The following is a 26,614-nucleotide window of genomic DNA, read 5'->3' as shown; positions in this document are numbered from 1 at the left end:
ACTTTCACCTGTTATCTGCAGACAGTAGCTGGAACCAAGAGGCATTAATGGATGTGTTTATGCAAGGTCTTAATGAAAATATCAAGGATGAATTGGCCACTCGAGATTACCCTAAGTCCCTCAAGGACCTTGAGGATCTGGCAACCAGGATAGACCTTCGCCTCGCTGAGAGGAGAAGGGAGAGACGTCACAACGAGGTTTCATCGACCCCATTTGGTCACTCAGGTTCTCGGTCCGAAGCCACAAGTTTCTCCTTCCCCTCAGTAGAGTCACCAGATCCTGAGCCGATGCAGTTGGGGAGAACAAGGATCTCCATGGAGGAACGTTGTCGCAGAAGGCAGTTTAATTTATGTTTTTATTGTGGAGGCAAGGGTCACATGGCGGCCAAGTGTCCATTAAAAGGGCAGGCTCAGTAGAGGATAGGGGAGTTCTACTGAGCCATAACATGTTGTCCATCTCCTCATCATTTTCTTTCTCTGCTAACCTTGTGGTCTCCTCCATTCCCCACCAGGTATCAGTCTTCATTGACTCCGGAGCTGATACAGAGTTCATGGATGAATCTTATGCCAGGGGCCTCAACATCAAGCTCCTCCACACTTCATCAGTCCATAATGTTCTAGCTTTGGATGGACATCATATTGGCCGGTCAAACCTCATCACAGAGAAGGTCAGCCTGACGCTTGGGGGTAATCATCAGGAGGAGATCACTTTTGTTATTATTCACTCACCACAGTTGCCCATCATTTTGGGGGCCTCATGGCTTAACAAGCATAATCCTCACATTGACTGGCAGGCCAAGGAAATTTTGGGCTGGTCAAGGTCTTGCTCTGCTACCTGTTTGCTCTCTGCCTGTACCCCTTCCCTTCCAGACAATGCCATCGAAGAAACTTACCCGGACTTATCCAAAGTGCCACCTGAGTACCACGATCTGAAGGAGGTGTTCAACAAGTCCCGGGCAACAGCCCTCCCCCCCCATAGGCCCTATGATTGTGCCATTGACCTCCTTCCAGGTACATCACCCCCCAAGGGGCGTTTGTATTCACTGTCTGCTCCCGAGAACCAAGCCATGAGGAGGTATGTACAGGATTCTCTCAAGGCGGGTATCATTCGCCCGTCCTCTTCTCCTGCTGGTGCGGGGTTTTTTTTTGTTGGCAAGAAGGATGGTTCTCTAAGGCCTTGTATAGATTACAGGGGTCTTAATGGCATTACCGTTAAGAATCGGTATCCCCTTCCCCTCATGAATTCTGCCTTTGACCAGATCCAAGGGGCCAAGTTTTTCACTAAATTAGACCTGCGCAATGCATACCATCTTGTTCGCATCAGGGAGGGAGACGAGTGGAAGACCGCGTTCAACACTCCCACTGGTCATTACGAGTACCTGGTCATGCCCTTTGGGCTATCCAATGCACCAGCAGTCTTCCAAGCTCTGGTCAATGACGTCTTGAGGGACATGGTTGGGCACTTTGTATTTGTTTACCTTGATGACATTCTTATATACTCTCAGGATCTGGATTCCCACAAGTACCATGTTCGGTCGGTTCTTCTTCGCCTTCTCCAGAATCATCTTTTTGTAAAGGCAGAGAAATGTGAGTTCCACACCTCCACCACATCTTTTCTTGGCTACATAATTTCTCCCAACAAGGTGATCATGGATCCCTCTAAGATCTCAGCAGTCTCCGAATGGCCCACTCCCACTGACCGCAAACAGTTACAGAGATTTCTTGGATTTGCAAACTTTTACCGTCGTTTCATCCGTAATTATAGCCAAGTAGCATCTCCTCTTCATGCCATTACCTCATCCAAGGTCCAGTTCATGTGGAGCAAGCAGGCAGAGGAGGCTTTCTCCAGACTCAAGTCTCTGTTCACCTCTGCTCCGGTTCTCCGGTCCCCTGACCCTGCGAGACAATTTATTGTGGAGGTCGACGCCTCCAGCACTGGGGTTGGAGCTGTCCTAAGTCAGAGAACCGCTGATGGTCGTATTCATCCTTGTGCCTTCTTTTCTAGATCCTTATCCAGTGCTGAACGCAACTATGATGTGGGGGACAGGGAGCTTTTGGCCGTCAAGCTGGCCCTTGAGGAATGGAGACATTGGCTGGAGGGGGCCAAAGAACCATTCCTAGTATGGACCGACCACAAGAACCTGGAGTACTTGAAGGCAGCTAGACGACTCAACCCCAGACAAGCAAGGTGGGCTCTGTTTTTTGGACGGTTTAATTTTGCGCTCTCTTACAGGCCGGGGACCAAGAACATAAAACCGGACGCCTTGTCCAGAATTCATGAATCCTCTGAGTTGGGGGCCGCCTATGCAGAGGAGTTTATCCTCCCAGACTCGGTGAGGCTGTCTGTGACCAGGTTGGAGCTGGAGAAGGAGGTCAGGGACGCTACCCGTGATCTTCTGGTTCCAGCCTCGTGCCCTCCCGACAGGCTGTTTGTCCCAGAACAGCTGGTCCCCAAGGTACTCGAGTTCTGCCATAAGTCCCGCCTGTTCTGCCATCCAGGCATCAGCAAGACCTTACAAATTGTCCGGCCTCATTTCTGGTGGGGCTCCATGACCAAGGACGTTAGAGAGTTCATTACAGCCTGTCATCAATGCTGCCAAGCAAAGTCGTCTCGTCGCCCGCCCTCAGGGTTACTGCGGCCCCTTCCCATCCCATCCCGCCCTTGGTCGCACATCGCCATGGACTTTGTCACAGGTTTGCCCAGCTCTGATGGTTTCATTGTCTTATTAACTGTCATTGACAGATTCTCTAAGATGGTCCATCTGGTCCCCCTCAAGAAACTCCCCTCTGCTAAGAAGATGGGGGAGATTATGGCACGGGAGGTGTTCCGCCTCCATGGGCTCCCCACTGACATTGTCTCGGACAGAGGACCTCAATTCGTCTCTCGGTTCTGGAAGGAGTTCTGCACCATGCTTGGCATATCTGTCAGTTTGTCGTCTGGGTTCCATCCCCAAACTGATGGACAGACCGAGAGGGCTAACCAAGAGATTGAAACCAAGCTTCGTATCCTTTGTGATTCTGACCCTACCAGGTGGTCACACAACCTACCGTGGGTGGAACATGCCTTGAACGCTCTTCCCTCTAGCTCCACTGGTCTCTCGCCCTTCTACACTGTCCATGGGTTCCAGCCACCGGTGTTCTCTGTTCAAGAGAGGGAGGCTAAGGTCCCCTCCGCTCACGCTGCAGCTATGAGGTGCCATCGGATCTGGAGGAAAGCCAGGAGGGCCATGATCAAAATGTCAGAGGTGCAGTCCAGATCTGCTAATCGGCACCGTGTCCAGGCACCCACCTACTGTGTTGGCCAGAAGGTCTGGTTGTCATCTAAGGATCTCCCCCTACGGGTGGAGAGTCGGAAGTTGGCACCCCGTTTCATTGGTCCCTTCCCCATCTCCAAGGTTGTGAATCCAGTGGCGGTCCGTCTACAGTTGCCCGGTTCAATGAGGATCCACCCCACATTCCATGTGTCTCGGGTTAAACCTTACACCTTACCTCGTCTTGAGCCTGCCCCCAAACCTCTCCCGCCCACTCGCTTCCTGGATGGGGATCCCATCTACACAGTGCGCCGCATCCTCCGGTCCAGGAGAAGGGGACGTGGCGTCCAGTACCTGGTTGATTGGGAGGGATATGGACCAGAGGAACGGTCCTGGATTCCCGGCCGTTTTGTCATCGATAAGTCTCTCCTGAGGGACTTTCATCGCCTCCATCCTGATCAGCCGAAGGGTCCGTCGGGAGCCGGACCTTAGGAGGGGGTACTGTCATGTTTCTGGCCCGTCTGCCTGCTATGTTTCTCTCCTCTGTACTCCTCATCAAGCTCATCTGGTTCACCTGCATGCTGCTGCGCTGGAGCACAATCAGGCTCATGTCTTCCACCTGTTCACCAGCAGTTATATTCAGCTCTCAGGCAGGCAGACGGTGCCAGATTTTTGAAAGCCACCGAGTGAGTAGATATCCAGCGTTCTTCCTGACCTGACCACGATCACGAACACATTTTTGACCCTTGGATTTTCCTGCCTTGCCTTGCCCACGTCGGATTCTTCACTGGCTTCTGTTTTCTGGTCTCGACCCTGTTTCTGCCTTTTGACCTCTGCCTCCTGCCTCGCCCTTGGATATTGTCTGCCTGAGATTGCCTGCTAGTACTGGACCCTTTTTCCGTGACCTGACCACTGCTCTTCGCCCAACCCTCAGACGTTTGTCTGGTCCTGCCTGTCCTAAACCCTGTGCCTCCCAGTCCTGTCCTTCCCTAGGTGTGCCACTTGTCTCTTCCACTGTGCTACCTGGATCCCTCATCCCCCACACCACCAGGAAGGTTAGTGATCTTTTCCCTTACAGACTTTTGGCCTTCCCCTCCTACCTACAACCCTCTAACCTGTTTCTCTGTCCTCAGAGGTTCCTGTTCCTTGCTCGTGGTTCCCCGTCCCTATACCTGGTCCTCAATAAAGACCTTATTGATTTTTACTTTGTGTCTGACTGAAATTTCGGGTCCTCAGGTCTGAACATTACAGCTTCACCCTATCCGATCTGTATCATTGTCTGTGGACTTATAACTGAAGGGCTCCCATGTTGTGGTACAGGTTGGTGTACTGAACCACATTGACCTTTGCTGTACCACTCAGTGGACATGAAGTGTTACTAACTGCTCCTGAAATCACTTCTTTGTTATCTTGGTTGTGTGCTTTGGATGATTTTTATGTTGGAAGAATTATCTCCTCTTTTTAGTAGACTAGCCACCCAACATCCACATAAGATGACCAATGCTCTTCTTCTCTTATTACTATAGTAATAGTGCATATTTATGCAAAATGTCTTTAGTTTTGATTCCTCCATGCGCTGCAGAGAGATCGACAGGCGGATTGGCGCAGCGTCTGCCGTGAAGCGGGCGCTGTACTGGTTCGTCGTGGAGAAAAGAGCCGAGTCAAAAAACTAAGCTCTTGATTTACCGGTCAATCTACGTTCCCACCCTAATCTATGGTCATGACCGAAAGAACGAGATCACAGATACAAGCAGCCGAAATGGGTTTCCTCCACAGGGTGGCTGGGCTCTCCCTTAGAGATAGGGTGAGAAGCTCGGTCATCCGGGAGGGACTCAGAGTAGAGCCGCTGCTCCTCCACGTCGAGAGGAGCCAGTTGAGGTGGCTCGGGCATCTGGTAAGGATGCCTCCTGGACGCCTCCCTGGTGAGGTGTTCCGGGCACGTCCCACCGGGAGGAGGCCTCAGGGAAGACCCAGGACACGCTGGAGGGACTATGTCTCTCGGCTGGCCTGGGAACGCCTTGGGATTACCCCAGAATAGCTGGAAGAAGTGGCTGGGGAGAGGGAAGTCTGGGCCTCCCTTCTGAAGCTGCTGCCCCCGGATGGACGGACGGACGGACGGACGGACGGACGGAATTAAGACTCATTACCTGCAACCATTTGTTACGTGTGTGGTAGTAAATCTCTAAATTACCCGGCTTCTTTCTGTGGCAACCAGAACTTTGTTTTGCCAGCAACCCATAAAGAGAGATTTACTGGTTTCGAATTCGGGTCACTTTTTGGTGTTTGCATCATGCGATGGCGGCAAATATACTTTCTGTCTTGATTATGTTTGTAGATAATTGATGAGTACATTTGTAAGCTGCAACAGATGTAGGAAAGATTCCCTGCACACAATGTTTCATATGACTGAAATTGTTACTGAGCCTGGTGAAGATTGTGGAGGCATTTTACCCTATAACTAATAGTAAACAAGTCTCTTTTGTGTCAAGCAGACCAGACTAGACCTCAGCCTCATCCAAGAAATCTGATCTCCATTAAATTCAAATCCTCTGCTCCAAATCTGCACAACTCGTCCATGTTACTTCACTTTTCTTGCACAAAAATGAACTTGCCTCTGAGTACAGCCAAAACATAATAGAAGATCAATGTTCTCACCAAATGTTTTAGTGCAAGGCGAGATGCCGTTTCAAATTTCTTCTCCCTTAAAAGGTTTAGAGCAAACAAACAGTCCCTGTTTGTCATACAGTTTCTTGGAAACTTAATCACATCTGTTGACCTATTTCACCTTTTACCAGATACAGCAATAAACTTCAGTGTGTTTTAATGGGATTTATTGTCATAGGCTGTGCATAAAGAAGTGCATAGGAAATGATTCATGGTTTTCAAGGTCTTTTTCAAATAAGACTCTGAAATTTTCAGTATCTTTGAACATCTCACTGAGCACTGTTTTATCGATCATTAAAAACTGGAAAGAGTATTTGACACCTGCCATTTCAGACCTGCCCATCATGAAAGGGGAGCACTGATCAGAGAAGCAGCCAAGATGCTCATGGTAACTAGAAGAGCTGCAGAGATCCACACAAGGTTTGGAACAGCCTGTCAAGAGGAAAAATTACAAATCTGGCCCCTATTGAGACAAGAAGAAAGCCTTTGCTGGAGGAAAGCAATACGAAGTCTCATTAAAAGTTTCCGACCAGCCTTGCAGGGACCACAGCAAAAAATTGTATTACTCCAGAAAAAAATCTTTTGGCTTACATTTATTGTAGAAATCATCATTGAGTAGGATTGCTTGTCTTCTGTCCAGAGATGGAAACTGGTAATATTTAAAGGACCATTAATAGACCAAATTGCTTGTAGATTTATGTTTATGGGTAATACATACTTTTAGCTATCACAACATCAGCAGTTTTCTCTGCTTTAAGACGTATTTATGGGAATCGGATAAGAAATATGGCTGACATGACCATTTTTGTGACAGATTCATCCTTACCCTCCATTAAAACTGTACTGTTTTGTTGACATGACTCAATGCATATGGATGAATGTCACTAGCTAAAGTGGCTAATAAATGCTGTCCAATCCCATAATATGTACCAATGTTTCATGTCTATCCTAAAGACAGTAATTAGCTGTGTTTCCATTGACCTTAAAATTGTGCATATTTGAATTATGAAAATAAATTTGCTTAACCCTTCTGCGGTCTTAAGAGATGGGGTCATTTTGAACTTTTTACCCTGTGCATGGTGCAGCAGGATCGCGTTCACACCAAGTGCGATTTTAAGAGTCCCTGCTGCCCAACCGTGACATCTGCTGCACTCCTCCTGAGTGTCACGCTAAGACTCACTTTTTTCACTGTAAGGTTTTTTTTTAGCTAGAAATGAGGTGGTTTTTCAACTGTATATCATTTTATGTCATAAACAAGCAGTTTTATCGCTAAACACCAGTTTGTGTAAACAGCAACATGCAGTGGTCTCCTTGGACAATACGCAGGTGGCTCCACCAGAGGCCTCATTTCATCACACAGTCCATCAAAACTTAAGTCTGTCATTCAAAAGTGTTGAATCTGTAGTTCTTCTGTAAAATCACCTACTACTATTTCCACAAAAATGCTGCAAACAGCTCCCAAGTAACAGGAGGCTGACGCACCAACAGCTCAAAACACCAACGTTTCCTCTTGTAGCCAATGATGAGCAAAATATTTATATTTTTAAGTGTTAACATCCGTCACCACCATGATTTTTAACAATTTATCATTTGAACAAGCTTATTCACATGTGTTTATAATTTAATTTCTTATTTTATATAGACACTGCAATTGCAGAATTGTCTTTTCAACATTCGCAGAATATTAGGAAAATTTTGCGCACATTTATGAAAATGCAGCTATTGTAGCAAAAGGTAGTTCAAAGTACAATGGGGTACTAAGATATTCCTGAATTCTCTGCCTGCAACATGATAAAATATGAATTAATTCAACAGAAATGTGTACTTTTACAACCTACTGTAGCCCAAGAAAAATGATAAATGGGTATAAATCAGTTTATCACCAACATTTCTGAACCCTGCTCTCTAGTATACCTCAAAGCAACATTATCCCCTGTCGACAAGGTTGTGAGGGGCTCCTTACATCTGGGTTTATCCAGCTTTTTACTGGGTGCGGGTGCTTTTAATATAGAGGCCCGGGATAGTGTTTGTTATAAAACAGGGCTCCTCCTGGGATATCTGCTTTCTCCTTTCCTCAGGAATGTACAGAAATTGAGCCTTTGCGAAGACTTCAGGGTAGAGGAACTAAAGAGGAGGAGGAGAAGGAGGAGGAACTCTCACACAAACATACACACGCACATACATCCACGCACAGCGAGCTCTCAGTTCCGTCTTAAAGACAGAGCTTTAAACACTACCACATGCTATGAATCCAGCAGCAAAGGAACCACAAGCGTGTGTGTGTGCTTAAAGAATCGTATATGGCAACAGTTGTTTATAGCTTGGCAGTGGGTGTGTGTGTTTGGATGTTTATGCAATCCTATCGGAGAGCGAAAAAGTGAGAGTTGACTGTTTTACTATCCATTCTTGACGGCTCAGACCAATTATTAAAGTGATTAGGGAATAGTTGGCAGAGAAGTGTGAAGGTCTGCTCGCCTGCAAGAAGTCAATAAAGGAAGGCGGTCAGTGAGTCAGAGAGCCGTGAAGCCCCGTTCCTCGCTTGCTCACCGCGATGCTTTAGGATTACAATGCACAATAGTTCTGTGGGAGAATTATGTAAGAAAATACATGGCCAATCCTACAATGTGTTTTCCAGAAACTGTCATCGCCCCACATTTCCTGGTTAGCATTAGTGTCTTCTGTGGTTCCTGTCTGTGTGTGCGTGTGTGTGCGTGTGTTTGTGTGTGCATATCTGTGTAAGTGCGTTTTCCAATAATTTCCTCGGCTGCTTTGAATGTCAGAGTAGTCCCATGCATTTCCAAGAGAAACCATTCATTGAGTAAAACAATTCCAGATCACGCTAAAAACAACCACAATGGGATGGGAAAATCACATCCAGCACATCGTAGAGCAGCTTCGTCTGGTAGAATGGACTGTGTGAGTGGAGCCTTTACTTGCATGGGGACGTGTGTGTCCACATGTGCCTGTAGGACAGTTCCCATCCGTCCTCTATCCGTTAATCCACAGGTTGTTCCTTACTTCAGAGGATGTTATTGTGATTTCTTTCTGTTTTTTTTCCCCTGACAGATTTCTTCAGTTTTTCCATATTTATCACACTTGAAGGTTTTTGATTATCATATCTATCTTAATAGACCAACTCCTGTATAAATATAAAAGAGTTTACAATGGTGATATACCTGAAGAACAGTGGAAAGCTGAACAGTGGAAAGCTTTCCAAGTGAAAACTTATATCTCCGTAAACCTCATATTTGATTGCTCAATCCTTAGCAGCAGTGGCTCCCATTGGGGCTGGGGGAGCGTATCATAATCTAAGCATTTCTTGTCAGACCAGACAAATCATTTTTGATAAAATATACAAAATACTGCCAAACTAATTATGTGACCTTTCATCTTTTATCCATAATTTCATCTTCAGCTGTTGTACTCATTTCTCCTTTTGCTACACCCCGATCTTTTTTTTTTAGATAGCAGAAACACTGGCAAAAAATGTACTGCTCCCTCATACTCAGGCGTATCGTGTGCATTCTGTCTACAGATCATTGAAATTTCATCATCTAGTCTACACCTTTTCATGATAAATTCCTTCATTACCAATAATCCAAATTGATACTGCCAAGTTTGATGAGCTAGTTGGGCCCCTACCTTCTTCTCCACCAGGGCAGCAACAGCTCAACTCTCTGTGCTGCACAGAGACTTGCACATCCTTGTAACTGCTGACTCTCAATGTTATCAGCTCAATGTTATCAGCTTGGTGTCACAAGAAGTTGGATGTAAGTTGCTTCCTGTCCAAGTCAGTGCATCACTGAGCACACGTCCATGGCTGTTGAAATACACCTGTGTGCAAACGTGTTCAGCAGACATTCGCTTTGCATCCATCTTGACAACGCAAGGACCTCCAAGGAGATAAGAACGCCTGAGTAAGTTGGTGGCAACATGAAACTGCTGTTGCTAGCTAACCAATGAGTCAGTTATTTAGTTGATGTCAGAAAGCCAGAACCTTGAGAGGTTGAAGCCTTTCCTCTGCCTACATCCCCCAGAATGCCCTACAGTTCTGGATTGGAGTTTAGTGAAATTATCAAAATTCTACTGCCAAGAAGAATTTTTGGCAGTAGAATTCTAGAATTCTATTCAAGAATTATATTTTCTATTGATATTGATCACATGTCTTTTGGGATAATCACAGTTCATTTGTGGTCTAATTGGGGGATGATTATTTTTTGTACAAGGCCAGGTTACTTTGTTCTTACTAATTTAGTTTTGTCTAATATTAAAATCTGTTTGATTATGTGAAATACTTAAATGACAAAAAAAAAGTAAATTGGAAAAAGTTTGGGGAAAATACTTTTCCACAAACTTCATACTTATGAAGCATCGTATAACTTGAACTTGGAACGTGTGGTTCAAAAAGGTAGCGTTTCCAAAAAGATTGTTATTACGGATGTTGTTTTCTTTTAGAAATAACTGGAACACATTGGATTTGACACTTTAATGACTAAACGGTGACCCACCCAACTAACGTCTCCAGCTCTCTGAGTTTGCACATGTTTTGTGCAGCCCAACTTTACACTTTATGCTACGTCCCCACATGATACCACAGCCATCAGCCACAGCTCCCCACCGGGGGTCCCAATAACCCTAAAGTCAATATAGGGTAAAAACACTTATCGCAGTAAAGAGGTTGTCAAAGTTTACATTTGTTAGTTTCAAAACTAGAACTCTTTTCCTGAATATTAAAAAAAAGGCTAAAAGTGAGGAAGCACATAAAACATTTCAATGCATTGTTAAATATTCTGACCTTGCATGTTTAACTGTAGGAATGATGTGTTTGTTCAACTTTAAAAGTGGCAGCAATGGTTGGATTTTTGCAAAGCCCAGTCAAAACAGATTTGACAGCAACATTCCTTTTATGGAAGTAACTTGAGCCAATAATCTACTGAGACTTTTTTTAATGGCTTGCCCCCTGATGTATTGCTTAAATATTCAGCTTATAAAAGATGAAAATCAGCACTGAGATATAAAACATGTGGCTACACCAATAATTTGCTCTCAAATTATAAATCTTTGCACTTTATTTATAAAAAAGAAAATGTACATAAATTTGTTTTGACACCTATAAACCTAGCTAATACCAAGTATCAGAATTGGTATTGATATTGATGATATTGGCTTTGTATTTACTTGGTATCTGACTGATACAAAAACATGCACTTCTAGTAAAAAGTGCATAAAACAGTATATGTATGTATTTTTTTCTTTTCACTTCACTAATTTGGATTTCATCAGCATGTCAAACTGGTCGGTTAAAGTCAGTCTTAGTGTATAAATTCAAGATTCACGTTCTCCAGTTCTCCAGAAACGCAAGTGCTACCATGGTCAAAATAAAGTATTAATGAAGTAATAAAGTAAAGGGATACAATTTACAAAACATTTTTATATTTTGATAGAAGACCTTGATCGGTATATATTTTTGGTCTTTCTGTGACTGATTACCTCCAGAAGAAGCCTGAGGACTTGGCTGGAGCTCTGAAAGCTTCTTGGCAAATAGAAATTTTTGAACCAAAGCAGTGAAATGTCCCGTTAACCTTATGGAAAGCATATTTCACTTTTCTTTCTTCATAAATCAAGTACTTTACATTCTCAGATTTTTTTGTTTGAAATTTAAAAATAAAGGTTTAGACATGTGTCTGCCAGGTTTCTTGTCATTCCAGATTTCTCAACCCTTTCTTGACCTTTTATGCTGCCTAAATACTGTGATGGAATTGTGTTTCTCCTTACATAAAAAAGTACACCACCTTCTGTTACTTTGTTGCTTTGGGATAAAAAATAATTGTTAATTATGTGGATGTAAATTTTTTAATTTGAAAAAATTAATCAAATATTCTATCTTTCAGCAAATTAAACAATATAATACTGACTGATCTAAATTATATGAAAAAAATCTCTACTGCTAAAGTGAAAAAATCTGACTATGATATTTGAGATATTTTCTAAGAAATCATTTCAAGGCAATTAAATATTTGTTCTTTAGTTTGCTTTTTGAAACTTGTGAAATTATCTACAAATTTTTGTTCCAAAAACTTTTGGCCATGACTCTTGACATTAAACAACGCAATAAGGGTCAGGATGGGGCTTTGACCTATGATAACACCATCAACAGTCGCTCATATCATGATTTATCTGATAATATTCCTGTTTAATAATCAAGGAAATGTCTTTCTGCCTTCATTCACTCACTAACTGCGGCTCATTCTTTCCCACCTCTCACCAGGCATGTTCACTTTGAAGGTTTTCCAAAGCATGAGTCACTGCAGCAGAAAATAAAAAACAGTTCACTGACACTTATTTACGTCATTGTGTGTACTCAGGTCCGGAGTCAAACAAGCAGATTACCAAATATACAAAGAACACGTGAGCAGCTAGGCTTTTTTCAAGGTTACACTTTATTTCTTAATACAAACACATCCACAAAAGGAAAAAGCAGGACAATCTTAAGTGTTCAGCATTAATTTGCCATTACAAAAACAGATATGTCTTAACAGTTCTCTGAACATATTTATCATTTGATATATTTTATTCAACCCAGACAAAGGGCCAACGAAAGGCAGAGAGGGTGATGGACAAGACAAGCTAATCAAGAGCTGCTGGCAAAGCTAAAGTTAACATCTCCTAACTTTAGCTTTGCTCATTGGTTATTAAGTATTTAGATCGATCCTAAGTTGTTTGATTATTCTTCAGTGGATATCATCTATGGTACAACTAAATTACTTGGACTGATCAAACTTTTATAACAGTTATATGACAATGTCTAATTGCTTAAACTGCAACATGGATTGTATTTAGCTACATTCGTGAAAACATTATCAAAAATAACCTGGATTTTGACTAGCAAGTTTTAAATTGTATGTTTTTGTTTTTAAACTAAGTTTTTATTTATTTATTTATTTTTTTTAATATGTTGTATTTTAATGTACAGCACTTTGTGTCAGCTGTGGTTGTTTTAAAGTGCTTTATAAATAAAGTTGGCTTGGTTTGGTTTAGGAAATTGAATTTTCTTGGGGGGAAACTAGAAATGTGTAAATAATCATCAAAACCCCTGGAGACCATGTTACTAGCCTCAGAGAAATAACATTCAATAGATCACCAGAGGCAGGTAAATGTCAGTATCATCAGTATAAAGATTATCCATTTATCCAATCCATGTCTTTTTCTCATTCAATTGGGGTAATGGAGGTAAGATTGTTGGTGTGGAATTTTAGACGTCCCTCCAAGTCCTTTTATAAATGGCTTGTACTTGTATAGCATTTATCAAATCTAGAGGACCCCCAAAACGCTTTATCCTAAATTCCATCATTCACTCATTCAGTCACGCTGATGTTGGTAAGCTTCTACACTGTAGCCACAGCTGCTCTGGGGCAGTCGGACAGAAGCAAGATTGCAGTGTACCGGAACCACCAAGTCCTCTAACCATCAAGACGAGTGAAGTGTCTTGCCAGCAACTGAGATAGACAAAGCTGAGATTTGATTCTGCAACCCACCAGTTACCAACATCACCATTAACACTTCAGCTTAGGATCCCAATCAGTTACCAGACTGAAAAAGATGTACATAGTTCCTCCAGCAAAGTTTGCCTTGGATGTCCTCTTTGCAGAACCTGCCAATAAAATGACCAAAGAGACATCTATTCAACGTTTCTCTATGGCTCCCTGATGGAGTTCCTCAACACGGCAGTGCCTAGGAACTTCAGGAGGGAGGATATATCAGTTGCTGTTGCTGGTATCTTCATTGTTCAGTCATGATTCATAGCTTATAATAGTGGAGACATTGAATGTCCACTATTATCATGAACTCAACCAAGAAACATATTCACAGTTTTCCAGTTGAGAACAATGGCCTCAGACTTACAAGAGCTTCCTCTCCTCCTGGCTGCTTCACACTGTAGACTGCTCCAGTGCACTCTGAGGATTATGATTTAAAAACAGCAATAGCAGTATATCATGTGCAAACAGCAAAAAATGAGACTCTAGGGCAGGGGTGTCAAACTCCAGTCCTGAAGGGCCGCTGTCCTGCAGTTTTTAGATGTGCCACAGGTACAAAACACCTGAATCAAATGGCTTAATTACCTCCTCAGTTCTCCAGAGCCTTGCTAATTACTTAATTATTCTATTCAGGTGTGGTGCAGCAGAGGCACTTCTAAAAGTTGCAGGACACTGGCCCTCGAGGACTGGAGTTTGACACCCCTGCTCTAGGGTTTTCAAACTAGACATTCTTCTCTCCACAACGACACACTGAGATCCTGCCTATAAATGCTACAGACTGATGAGGGACAGCACTAGTCAGAAATGACTTTGACTTTGAGGCAGGAATGTGGACATCTTGGTTTTGTGATAGAGACCCAGAGCAATCCCAGCATGCAGTGGTCCTGCAGCAGCCTCTACATCCTGAACTAAAAAGAAGGCAGAGAACATACAGAAAAAAACAAGTCTAAGTACAGACCCCTGAGGCACTTCACAGATTTATAGCACAGAAGAAGACCTGTCATAAGTAGTAATATTAAAGTTTTCAAGTTAGACTTGAAGATGGCATTCCAAGAACATAACGACATGAACCTTTACTGCTGCACAGCTGCTGCACTGTTTTGGAAGACCTCAGTGATCACAGCTTCAGGAAGGATCGGTTATTGTTTTTATTTATTTTACAACCTTCCCCGTTCTCTGGGCTGCTTCCCTTTGCTCGCAGCAGGCGGCTGAGTCTGTGTGGAATCAAAGACTCTCCTCACTTCATTATGTAAGGCCACTGCTGCTTGTAATCAACCTTTCTGAAGTACCCTAAGGCAGAAGAGTGACAACTCAGTTCAGCAATGAGGTGATGTTTCCTATTAAAAGCAAGACCCAACGTTATATTTGCCGGCAAACTATAAATAGAATACTTTTTGTCTGTAAAAAGCTATGCAAAGTAAAAATCAAGTTTCTTTTGTAGTAGAATGATAAAGTTATTTCTTGTTTGTCTTGACCCAACATCATAGTAAGTTCAGAAAAAAGGCATTTAAAATTTTGATTCAAGTTATTCTTTAAACACTAATTTCTTCTTGTTGCCTGCTCAGGATGAGGAATTGCTGCATGTTCAACAACTAAATGTAATTATTTGGCCTTCTTTTCATAGATAACGTCCTACTGAGTGAACTGAATTGGTCTTATTCAGACTTTAGAAGTTAGTTAAAAAGTTTACTGTACAATGCGTGGAATGTATGAATGTCCTGATAAAGCCGGTGCCAGAACACTTTGACATTGTTTGAGTAGAAGTACCCGCTATTTTGGGTACTTAGTGGAAAAAGAACAATAGAAAAATGACAGAACAGCTATTGATCTGTGAACACCTAGTGTCTGGCTAACTGTTAGCTGCTAACAACATTAACCATCTTCAGAGTTCCCCATTAGCCCTAAACTACAGCATTAAAAAGCCCACACCAGGTTTGCATAATTTGTGTGGCAAAGCTTTTTGTACTTGGTTGAAACAGTAAGTTAGACAGGATGATGGACAAGGATGATGAGCTGCTAGCAATGCTAAAGTTGGCTTCGCCTTTACTGCTCATTGGTCACAAAATAAGTACTTAGAGTCCACCTAAAGTTATTTGAATATTCATTGGTGGTCTCTTATACAAAATCTAAATTACTTGAACTGATCAACCCTGAAATGGATATTTTTACACTGAACAGAGACGCTTTAACACAGTTCAGTATATGAAACTTTTCTCCTGTAGCGAACCATAGCTCCAGAAAAAAAGCCCTTCCACTGTCTACTTTCATTCACAAACATAACATAAACTCCCCCAAAATTAATAATGGAACAGAATAAAAGCACCAGAGTCAAATTACTATGGAAAATGAAAAGCTGAATTATTTAAATGCATGTAGAAGCACCAATATGTCCACTGACAATAATCAGTTCTATCAACTTGTGAGTTCAATTTTGATGGTGAAGAAGAGATTTCACATAAGAAAAAAATGTCTTCACTTGCTAAGAAATCATCAAAACCAAACAGCATGGCTTCCTATTTACAGCTAACCCTCCAAGGTTGATCCGGTCCCAGCAGCACATGCAGAAGAGTCAAAGGCCTCTTCTTTACTCTGCTCCAGATTCTCTTCTTCTCTGCTGGGTCTTCTTTAGCCGTACAACCCAACACTTATTGGTGGCCCCTACAGGCAGAACTTGTCATAACTGCTTTAATTACAAAGCCATCAGAATTTAGTAGAGATATAATTGCTTGGTTTTACTCATTAGTGGATTTTTGAGAGTTCACACAACTCACTGGTTTATTTATTTATTTATTCTGGAAAACTATTAAATAATGACTAAATGTCAGATATCAATATAACATATTTGATTTAGAATTTCATAGAATTTTATAGGAAATATATCAGCACCTAAGAGAAAAAAATAAAGATGAAGTTTACTGGTGAATGGACTTTGATTTCTCTGAATGTGTTAATTTTCCACCTTCTGTTTCTATCTGTACTCACTGGTTTGACAAACACCTGGTTAATAAGCTACAGCAGAGCTCTCTGACCACTTGGCCTCCCAGGTCAGTGCCCAGTGTGTGTATTCAAGTGATACAGCCATGCCATCTTTCATGCCGTCAGTTAATCCTTCTCACGTACCGGACCAGACCACACCGACACTTTAAGCCTCGCTGTGGAAGCCTCATGACCTCCATGCCCCACATGAACTCTGAAAACACTGAGCAGCAGACTTTGGCTCTGCTGTTTGAACCTGCGACCTCAGCTGTTCAGTCCTCCCATTAAAGCCTCATTGCAGATGGTGGATTATTGAGCTGCTTAATATCTGGATTGTAATTTTGTTTTTAAAATGAAAACAAAAAATATTACCAGGGAGAAATTTGGGTATATATGCAGAAAACGAGATGCTATGAATCAACATGAACCTTGGAGGCTGTGATAGTGTTAAAGTTGAGAAGCTAGGATGCTGGATTATTTCTTCAACCCAAAAATGTATGTTGGAACATGAATTGAATAATTTTAACCAAATACTGGGTCAAAAATTGTGAATCAGTTTGTTAGTTTGTGCCCTTAATTTCTTCTTATGCTAATCTCCAATTTACATTACTTGCTGTTATTTAAACTTTTAACTTTATGTCTTTCCTGTTTGTTTGTTTTTCCTCCATAGAAAACACATGAGTTTCAATAGTTGATCATTTGTCCCCAGACAATGAGTAAAAACAAACAATTACACAAACAAGGTTAAAATGACTCAACTACACAAATTTGATCAATATCATTAATACAAACATTATATGCAAAACAAGGAAATTACAATACAACTATAAAAGTATAATGAATAATTTAAACTAAATAATGTGTCTTAATATGTAGATGTAGTGTGTTTAATAGGTAACACTGAAGAAAAAACAAAAAAAACTTTGTCCTGCATTTTAAATACACAATTAGCAGAAAACAATCTTATAAGTCAACATCCAAACGCCATAAAAATACATCCCAGGCTGTTTTTGTTCCCGGGTCTTTCTTGTTTCAAGGTTCTAAGAACCACCTAATCCCGCAGCCTTTATGGGAATAAGAAATCTGAGGTCGATAAACGAATTAAAAGCACAAAAAAACTCACTAGAACTTGTTTTTATGAGCTGCAGTTGCACTGTAAGGCTCCATATAATTATGCAACAAGTGACTTTATTAGCGCTGAACCTCGACAGCAACACATCAACACATGTTCCATCTGAAGCCGTCTAGTGAAAGCCGACGCTCATGGTCACTGTGCTTGCACATGCACATACAGTACATACTGGATGCTGCCGGCAGGGCCCACATCCTGGTAGCATGTGACAGCTGGGTATCTATGGCACAACCTGAGAATGTTGGTGTGATTCTGATCATCAGTCACACTCTGGAGCATTAAAGACTCGGTCTGAACACATTTTTTGATCGATTTAAGTGGATCACTAATTGAACGGGTAAGAAAATGAAAGTGACAAGTTTGATGACCGTTGTGAGGAATCCTTCAGGTTACAGTTTCTTCTATGTTCCAAACATCATTATTGGATGTTTGAAACATAGAAGATGTCAGGAAATACGGATCACGACTAAATCCTGAATCTATGCAACTTTAAGTTTCCCCCGCAATGTGGCAAGGATCTTAGAGATGATGTATGGAAGATATGGAAGTCAGAATATTTCCAGAACTTTAATTGAAGGATGGACTATGAACATGCTTTGACCTGAGATTGGTTCTCCTATGAGGAGCGGAGGAAAGTCTCACTGAGGAAAGTGAAGGTAGAATCCTGGCCACTGCCTTCCTATGCAGGTCCACTCCATTCCCATCTCCTTTCATTGCTGTGTCTGGCATTTCTCCCATAGACCTGGATTTTCTCTGGACCAAACAGCAAACAGAAGAAGTTGTGAACGACTCACATTGATTTTTTATAATTGCAGTCTGCCTGTAGTTTTAGCAATGGCAGCGGAGGAAGCCGTTCAGCCTGTGTTGACCACGCTTCCAAATATTGAGTAATTAAAGTTGGAGCAGGAGGAATATAGCTTATTGCTGGCAAAGATGTCGAGGCGCTACTCCTCATGGGGTTGTTTACAGCTCTCTCAATTTCCGCATCATCGAGCTGACACATCACGTATGTCACGGCCAAACGTTAGTGATCGGATAAAATCAAACTTTTAACGATGGGAATGATGGGAAAAGCAGTTAGACTTTAATTCTTGTTGCTATGGGGTAATGAGGATAATGAAACAGTGTTTTGGTTAATAAATGTACTTTTTTAGGTTTCTCTAGCATCTTCACTTTGCACTTTGTGAATGTTTGTACTGGGTCAGCTGGGCACTGATAAAGTGGGTGAATCGGTAGTGGCACAAGGCCATCAATGTGAGCTGCAACAGGTGCCCCAAAGTAAACCGCAAAAAGTGTCGTCCACATGATGTTTGGCAATCTGTACTGCATCAGTCCACGTGAACTGCAATGTGCCTCTCCTGTAAAATGATTCTGGATGCAAACTGTGCAACCACTAAGTGGAAGAGCCACATGTTCATCCGCTGAATGGCAGACAAATATGCAGACAGACAAGTAGATAGTTAAAATAGCAGCTAGAACATGGCACTATACGTCTAGCTGGGACTGACAGCGTGGCTTGCAACAGAGTGCAGGGGAATTTATTTATAGCTGCATTACAAGTTTCCATGATGATTTCCCTACACAAGGCCACAGTTACCTAATATCCACTGCACTTAACATACGAGCAACAAGAAACCGAGAAACTTCCTTTCCAGAGGGGCAACAATGAAGTGGTCACAACGAAGTAAATACAAAACAAAGAAAACTGAAGTCACATATTTACTTTTACTGAGCGACTTTACACTTTTTTTTACTGCCTGACTTTGTTGAGGAATATAATTATGTTAACAGCTTTTCTTTTATTATGTATTACCTGTATTTTAGGAAACGTAAAATGATTTATTTTGCATTCCCCTTTTTCATTATAAAAAGGTACAATTCCAAAAATATTTCAGTTATTTTTGATTTGACTTTTGAACTGTTTGACTCCCTCTATAAGCTTTTCAAAGTTCCTGGCCCAATCCTACCAACAGAACCAGAACATCATCTTGGTTACAGCCTGCCTTGCTCAGACATCTGTTTAGTTCTGCATTTTGAGATCCGGACTTTGTGATCATTTCTCATTGTTGTCCCTAAGTCACTTTTAGTAAATGAGTGGTTTGAATTTAATCATTACCTATTTGGAGGACTAAATAGATCAAATAGGTTTCAACTCCATGGCTAAAATCTTGAATTAGAGAAGTGCACCAGTCCTTCGTTCTGCAAAACGCCCACACAACGTTATTCTAGCATCCCCTTACGTCACAATTCAGATGATGTTCTCAGGTTTCTCCCTTTGTCCTCTAATGGAATTAACAATGTTAGTTTACTCAGACCAAATGCAATCTTTCCAGAAGTCAGGTCTTTATCCCAGAGAGCATTTTTTAAACTGTAATCTAGCTGCTGCTTTTCGAGTCATGGCTTCTTCCTCTCTGTGGCCTTTCAGCCTATTCAGAAGACTTTTTGCTGTGAATAATGCACAATCTTTTTAGTTTCATCTTTACAACACTTTTTGCTTGTGCTCTGAGGCAGATTCGAGCAATTTAAACAAACAGTGGAAGCACAGAGTCTTCTTTGTTTAATAATGATTTTGCAAATATGTTTGTGAAAATCAAATGCTTTAAAGACGGAGGAACACTTAAACAAATTTTGATGTGCCTTATTTTTTAGTGGAAGATAACAATGACACTTACGTGCTTCTGCATTATTGTCAAACAGTTGGCAATTGACTGCTTGGTCTGAGATTGACAAATAAATGTGTCTCTTATGTAACGTCATTGCAAAATGTCCTTCATTAACCGTGCAGTTTGAACAGGAATCAGGGAATGACATCAGATTTAAAGTAACTGGGTTCCACTTTTAAGGTTGAAAACTGGTGATTTACTTATTCAGTTATGAGGTGGGTCACTGTAAGAAACAACATGAAAAACATATTTCTGTGAAATTTATGTAAACTCTGTAAAAACTAGATCTGTCTAACAAATCAATGGTCCAGATGCAGCTGATCCAGAACACTGCTGCTGGGGTTTTGACTAAAACCAGGAAGATAGAGAACATCACCCAGTTCTAAAGTTCTTCCACTGAGAGACTAGAATTTAAAATACTGTTGCTAGTTAATGAATCCCTGTACGGCTTAAAGATCTGCTTTTGTATCAACCTTCCAGACCCCTCAGGTCTTCTGGTTCTGTTTCTGCTCTGCATCTCCAGAACCAGAACTAAACATGGAGAAGTAACATTCAGTTTCTGTGCACTACAAATCTGGAACAAACTTCCAGAAAACTTCAAAACAGCTGAAACACTGAGTTCCATTAAATCTAGGCTTGTCATTTGTAGAATGATAAATGGAACATTGACCAACATATTTGACATGTATTGATTTTAACGGCAGCACTTGACAAAAGTCTGTTATTGGTTTTCACAGCTGTTGATTGTATGATTTGTTTATTATGTTTTTTATGTTTTCACATCGTAAAGCACCTTGAACTGCTGTTGCTGAAATGTGCTTTGCAAATAAACTTCATTAATTGATAAGGGTTACTGTTTTTTGTGAATGGCCCATTCCTCTTCCAATATGGCTGCACTACAGCAGACAAAACAAAGTCCATAAAAGTCCATCCATAAAAACATGGATGAGTGAGTTTATCATCCCACGTCAGTCTCTGACCTTATAAATGTTCTTCTGGTGGTCAGAAATTTCCATAAACATAATCCATGTAGAAAGCCTTCCCAGAGAACTTTGCATAAATAATCTGCACGTTATTACAGTTTACCAGTGAAGTGAAGCTGATGAGGCTCCTTAAAGTCTTTTCTCTAACCTGACCAAGTCCCAATGTTAAAACTGTTGAAGTGATGCTCTGTTCAGATTCTAAAGACTGATTAGTGTAATTTTAAGTACAAAACTTATTAGCAACAATATTGTTTTACCCTTTTTTTAAGTCTGCTGCTCAGCTGGTTGGACCTGTCTGCTGATACGTCTTAGTCTTCGACTGTTTGCCTTTCCAGGTGGCAGCCTGCCATTCTGTGTTTTTGCTTTCCAGTTCGTCAGTAATACTAGTCCCCTAATGTTCATTTTATCCTGAAATCTTTACCTAAGATCAGAGGCTTCCCTATAATCTCTTTATTTATTTTTTATTTTTTTCTCGTAGGTGAAACTTAGTTTTCTTGTAACAACAGATGTAAAAGTGTTTTTTCTAGTGTGTTTGTCCAGCTAGTGTGTTTGAAAGAAAAGATTATTTAAGGCGCATAAAATGCCAAATCTAACCCTGCCATTATAATCTGTGGCCAAGGAAACCCACAAATGTTTTACTGTGCATAAAGAAAACCACTTACACTCGCACACAACACAGAATCTATAGGCTGACGCTGCCTGTCCTGGTTTTGATTATAGGCGATAGGAGCTGAAAAGTCAACGTTATGGGACTTTATAGCGGATCTTTATAAGCTCCAGGAGCTTTCCAACTTCACAATGACAGATGAAGGATTCTCTAACTACAGCATGGCTCATGTTACTATAAAACTAAAGTAAATATGAGCCAGACTTATAGCCTGTACCAGACAGGCCATCGTAGTTACAGGCTGCAACGCCTGATTTTATTTATTTTTTTCACCTCAAACAACTTGAAAAACAACTCGTCTTGCTGACCATGTCCAACAGGATGTGTGTGTTTCTAAAAGCTTCTTTGTTTTGACTGTGGCAGTGAGCAGCGAGCCTAGAAAAGCAAAGGCTTTATTTGAACTCTGACGTCTGTTCCAGATACTGTTTAATCTATGCTGACATCTAGTGGTGGAGTTGCGCATTGCTAGTAAGTGAAACTGACACGCCACTGTTTCTGGAAGTAGATTTAGAAAAGGGCAACAAAGGTTTCGCATGCATTTTAATTTTAGAACATTTAAAACCCCAATTATTGAGTTGCTTAAAAAAAAAAGTAATAACATAGAAACTGCGCGTGCCTTATTCTAAAGCAATCTTTCAAGACATTTTTTTTTTGTTTTATGTTTCTACAATGTTTTTCTTGACCACATAAGCTTTTGGTCAATATGGCAAAAAGAGTTTGGATACCCTTGTAAAAGGAATCCATACTTTTGGATAGCAACATGTGGAGAACTGCGCTCTCAATAAAATCTCATTTTATTTGTGTAGCATATTTCAGCAAAAAGATAATTCAAAGCGTTTTACATAATAAAAACAGAAAAATCAACTATCAAAACATTACATTCAACATGTGGTGCTTAATTTATTGTGGTATAAAAGCAACTCTAAACAGGAGGGTTTTTAGTCTAGATTTAGAGGAATTCAGTGCTTTGGCAGTTTTACATTTGTTCTAGATTTGTGATACATAGAAGCTGAATGCTGCTTCGCCATGTTTGGTTCTTGTACTGGAGATGCACTTTTGGTCTACATGTAAAGCACCATGCATGGCAGAAAGCTAACTCAGCACAACACCATTTTTGTTTTTTTGTCCCGATACCGATGTCACAAAGTGAAAACGTCTTGAAACGAATAGACAAGCATTTACCGGTAACCTGGTAAAATCGCTTCTACAGCGAGTCTGGGGCTTTGGCTATTGAGAAATTAGACTTACCATAGAGATGCTAGGGTCATCCAGCTGTCATCCACCATGTCTTTGAGTTAAAAAAATCTTTAAATGGGGCGACTGAGCTGTGTGGGTAGAGTAGTCGTCTTGCGATTGGAAGGTTTTAGGTTCAATTCCAGCTTCCTCCTGCCACATGTTGATGTGCCCCTGGGCAAGGCACTTAACCCCAAGTTGCCTACCGAGATGCGTATCGGTGTATAAATGTGTGAGCGTTTGTGAGTGCGAATGGGTGAATGTGGCTCTAGTGTAAAACACTTTGAGTGGTCAAAATTGATTGGGTAAAGCACTATATAAGTTCAGTCCATTTACCACTTAAAGTTGACAGGATATTATGTGTTATTGGAAGACATTATTAACAATACCAACTATAAAGTCTTATAAAAGGTAAACATTTAAATTTTGAGGGGCGCCGTAATAAGGCTGGCTGCCAGGCTTATCATACACTGAGGGAGCCCTGTAGAAACGACTGTTTCCTGGAGGCGAGGGCTCTGTTGAAGTTTGAATTGCTACGCAGTCGCTCATGTTTGCCTGTGATGTATGCAATGCACCAGTTTGATGTTATGAAGCTTACCGGAAACAACTATTCCCCATTGAAAAGGGAGAAGAGCCGAGCCAAATGAGTGGGTTTGAAATGTTAATTCAATATTTGAATTAACATTCAAATGTGAATGTGGCTCTAGTGTAAAACACTTTGAGTGGTCAAAATTGATTGGATAAAGCGCTATATTCAACATTTGAATTAACATTCAAATATTGAATGTTAATTCAATATTTGGATGGCTTCGTTCACTTCCTCTACTGCCAGACAGACTACCCAACTTCTCCTTTTTTTTGCTGATTGGAGAGATTATAAATGATTCTGGAGAAATCCATTTCAATGGGAGAAAATCCAGATGAAGCACTGAAGGGGGATGAGAATTGAACGGAATTGTGTGCCGATTGCCTGGGTACTTTACCAAGCTTTATCTACCTGAAAATAAAGTATTTCACTATGCTAGATGGAGTGATCATTATTCATGCAAGATAATTATGCCCCTTTTTCAAATCCCAAGCAATCTACTCTTTGTTCTAAAGTTTTAATGGATAATAGAGTGAAGTGTTCCAGCTGCCTGCTGCCATCAGCCTGCATACGAGACGGAAGGAGACAGCAGGGCCGGGGGATAACCTTATCTGCTAATGCCATGTAATTTAAGACGGTGCCCTATGATGCATGCACTCTGCCTCATATGCTGTCCATGCACACACCAAGGGCCTACCATACAAACGTATATGAGAAAATCAGATAGCCTTAACTTAGATACAGAAACACACAACATAGGAGAGTTATTTCTAGGAGCTTGGACATACTTCGGAGGTGCACGGACTCCGTTTGACGAGCTAAGGCTGAAGACAAACGGTAGGACTGATCAATAGCAGCAGAACAGCTCCAGCTAAAGGAAAACTGCATGACGGATTTCTGTGTTCAGAGGTTAATCCTCGATTTTTCCCACTGCGGTAGAAGTTGTGAAAGTTTAAGCCATGAGTTGTTGAATGCATGTTGAGTGAACGTTGGGCTACAGTCTGAGAGCAGAGTCACTGCAGCAAGCAGGGTTAGGTAATGTACAATACTACTGAAAAAATGTCATTGGAGAATTCAATCATTGCAGTCCCTGTCAATAAGGTCAGTGGTTTCTACTGACCAACACAGAACCCAACCACAGGGCTTCACAATAAGACTGTCACTATAAATGTGTGCCAAAACGGTTCATATGCTTAAAGTGACAGCAGTGTCACCACTTGGTTATCCTAAACCACATGTGTCAAAGTCAAGACCCACAAAAAGGTTTTGTGTGACCCTCTATACTCTAGAACAGGGTGCTCAAAACGTCAATCGTGGGAAGGTTTTAAGTCGACCTCGGCAGTAGGCAGCAAACTGAACGCCGCCAGGAGGCTGAGACCAGCACGTCCTCCTCTGACACACTTATCAAAATATTCATTAAAACGTTTGTAACTTTATTTTTTTTTTAAATCGACAAAACGTGTTCAAAGTAATGACCCAATAAAAGAATAATCTCAGTAATTTTTGTTTCAACGAGGTGTTGCGCAATTCTGTGCGTTTCAATTCCAAAAAAAAGCTGACTCAAAAAGCGACTGACTAGCAGAGCAGGAGTTTAAATTAGCTGCAGTCTAGAAGGACATGTAAATGTAACTTTAAAGCTTAAATATTACTTTCTCACTCAAACTAAGGCTGTTTTTTTGCTGTTTAGTGTTAAATTACATCAATGTGAAAATATGTTGAATGTTATTTAATCTCATCTTAAGCAGAGAAAGCTAGTTTGTTAACTGGCAGTTTTAGAAATTCATTCTGCCATAAATGGCCATTTTACATTCATGATCTTGATGTGACCCAAACTTAAAATGAGTTTGACACTCCTTCCCTAAGCAGTACCTTAAAACTATTGAAAAAAAGGGTTCTTAAGTCACTGCCTTCACTCATGTCTTTGTTTTGTCTGAATGTTGCCATTTGCCCTAATGTGTCCTTTCCTCTTTTTGTTTTCTTTCATTTTATTAGAAACTGTGGAGTACTCACTTGGAATTAGAACAAACTTGGAATCCAGAGACTCAATTTATTAGTTGCTCTTTTACCTTTTAGAAACTGTGGAGTACTCACTATTTAACCCAGAAAAGAATTATTTTAGTTTATTAGTAATATCTGAAATTGTGGAGTACACACGATTTAGATCAACATTATACTTCCTAGATGACTTTTATGCAGAGAGACTCTTCCTGCTACAGCCCAGAAAAGGAATACACAAATACAGGAACAGTCACTACTTAGTTACTTTTTATACTACTACTTGTTAGAAACTGTGACTACTCACTTTTAACCCAGAAAAGGATGTAGAATAAACTTAGAATTTAGCTATTCATCTTTAGATTATTGTCAGGTATTTAGAAACTGTGGAGTACTCACTTTTAACCCATAAAAGGAATTAGATTAGTCACTCTAGCTTTTTTTTACAGAAACTGTAGAATACTCACTATTTAGATGCAGAGACCAGAAGCCCATAGGACATTTTTGGATCTAGACTACTTTTTAGACTCCTGTTCTTCCAACCCAGAAATGGAATAAGACCAGAGGATACTTAGCAACCCTCAATAGGAGCACTTAGTTTACGTACTTTAGATTCATTTTCTCTTTTTTTTTTTTTGCTCTTTCCTTTGGTTTGTTATTTTGTTTGCATTTCCTTTTTATCCCTGTAAAACACTTTGTATTGCCTTGTTGCTGAAAATATGCTATATAAATAAATTAGCTTTACTTTTAGCTTGAAGTCGGTTGTTTCCCCCCAAGCATGATGCTGTCAGGACTCCATCTCATAGCATTTTACATGTTGACCAAGTTCCATTTTGACCAGAGCCTCCTCTTAAACCTGTTTGCTGTGTCCTCCACATGGCATGTAGCAGTTTAGGCTCATCTTACCAAGCCTCTCAATTTAGGCGAATG

General features: G+C 41.0%; 1 protein-coding gene across 2 annotated transcripts in view; it reads left to right on the top strand.

The window, feature by feature from the left end:
- Nucleotides 1-24,253: 24,253 nt before the first annotated feature.
- Nucleotides 24,254-26,614, top strand: part of LOC103466869 (solute carrier family 41 member 3) — a 43,388-nt gene continuing 41,027 nt past the window's right edge. The window contains exon 1 of one of the 2 annotated variants that reach the window (XM_008412757.3): nt 24,254-24,526. The gene's annotated coding sequence lies outside the window, so the exon portion shown is untranslated. The remainder of the gene's footprint in view (nt 24,527-26,614) is intronic. The other variant, XM_008412754.2, reaches the window with a different exon arrangement.

This window comes from Poecilia reticulata, chromosome 7 (assembly GCF_904066995.2).
Source record: "Poecilia reticulata chromosome 7, P_reticulata-male-v2, whole genome shotgun sequence".
Classification (NCBI taxonomy): Eukaryota; Metazoa; Chordata; class Actinopteri; order Cyprinodontiformes; family Poeciliidae; genus Poecilia; species Poecilia reticulata.
Note: the sequence above shows the minus strand (reverse complement) of the source record. Positions and strands in the feature narration are given on the sequence as shown.